The 1,414-nt window shown below is 56.2% G+C and overlaps 1 non-coding gene across 1 annotated transcript; it reads right to left on the bottom strand.

The window, feature by feature from the left end:
- Positions 1-1,017: 1,017 nt before the first annotated feature.
- On the bottom strand, positions 1,018-1,102 carry Trnar-ucu (transfer RNA arginine (anticodon UCU)). The gene is given in 2 exon segments: positions 1,018-1,053; positions 1,066-1,102. It is a non-coding gene; the product is annotated as a tRNA-Arg (tRNA).
- Positions 1,103-1,414: the final 312 nt, after the last annotated feature.

The following is a 1,414-nucleotide window of genomic DNA, read 5'->3' as shown; positions in this document are numbered from 1 at the left end:
ATGTTCACTGAAGCATTGTATGCAATAGGAAAATAACCAACACCTAAATATTCAAGTATTAATGACTTAAATCTTTATGATGCATAAAGAACAAGGCAGCCCTACATGTATTAAGTGAAATAAGTATAGTCTACTATTAAATGCTTTAAGGACGCATGTCACATATATCAATAACAACCAACAGAGAGACCATACATACAAAAAGAGCGGACATGTGCCTGAAATAAATAGGAATCTACTTCCAAGAAAACGTTATTACTAACGACTCGTGCAGCAAGGTTGGATGTAGGAATAAAGATGTTTACTTCTCCCTGTACCTTTTCTCTCTTTGACAATTTTGGATTTTTTAAATCTTTTGCATGAATAACCTGTTTCATTGTGGCAATGACTTTTCAAATCTCCATTCGTTCCTTGTTTTATTCGCCTTTAGGGAGGTGGAATCTTAACCTTGGGCAAAGCTCAAGTCCGAAAAACCGGTACAAGTGAGTAGTAATTCCTGCCCGGAGGAGCCTAGGGGCACAGTGGGCCTCGGAAACAGGCGGACGCTACAATCACGCAGCGGGAGGGCGGTTTCATCCGAAATGTGGGTTCCCGGGCCCCGCCTCAGCTCCCCTCAACTGGAGTCCCAGAGCGGCGCCCAGAAATCTGTTTTTGACAGGATCCCGCTCGGGATTCCGGGGCGTGCGGATTTCGAAGCTCTCCGAGCGGGATAGAGACCGCACAACGACGGGTTTTCTCGCCCCTCCCTCCTGGCCACTGTCGCGCTCCGGCCACGGGGGTGTCCGCCAGGACCGAAGGCCTCGCCTGGCTGTGGCTTCCCTCCGCTCCGCTGTCCGGGCCGCTCTCCCCGGGCCCTGGATTGGCCGCTGGGCCCGGCCGAGGCCGCGGAGCGGAGCCGGCGCGCGACCCCGCGGGCCGCTGAAGGCGAAAGGGCTGCTGGAACAGCACGCAGAGCCGCAAGTTAAGGTGTTTAGGAAAAAAAGAAAGGATGGTGGGCGGCGGGGGAAAAAAAACCCACGACTCCGCCGGGACTCGAACCCGGAACCTTTGAATGCCTTCAACCTCTAGAAGTCCAATGCGCTATCCATTGCGCCACGGAGCCACCTGTTGGAGTTTCTGCGCATCTGCGCTGTTAAGCCAGAGGCGACGGCCCCGCGCCCTCCCCACTGCCCCTTTTGGTCGTCTCTGTCGCTGGAGCGGGACTGCCGCACCCAGACTACGGCCAGCTTGGGCAGCCGCCCCAAACCTGGGCGCCCGGCTTCCTCGGCCGATGCCCGTCGCGAGAACGGCGAGCCGGGCAAGCGAAGGGCAGCTACCGTCCGCCGGTCCTAACGGGTGGGGGTGAGGGCAGCCCGACCGAGTCTCGGCCCGCCCCGGGCAAGCCACACAAATCTCGGTCGCGCCCTTTCCTCCC

The sequence above is a fragment of the Marmota monax genome, unplaced genomic scaffold (assembly GCF_021218885.2).
Source record: "Marmota monax isolate L192 unplaced genomic scaffold, Marmota_monax_Labrador192_F-V1.1 WCK01_AAM20220418_F8-fsc00070, whole genome shotgun sequence".
Taxonomy (NCBI): domain Eukaryota; kingdom Metazoa; phylum Chordata; class Mammalia; order Rodentia; family Sciuridae; genus Marmota; species Marmota monax.
Note: the sequence above shows the minus strand (reverse complement) of the source record. Positions and strands in the feature narration are given on the sequence as shown.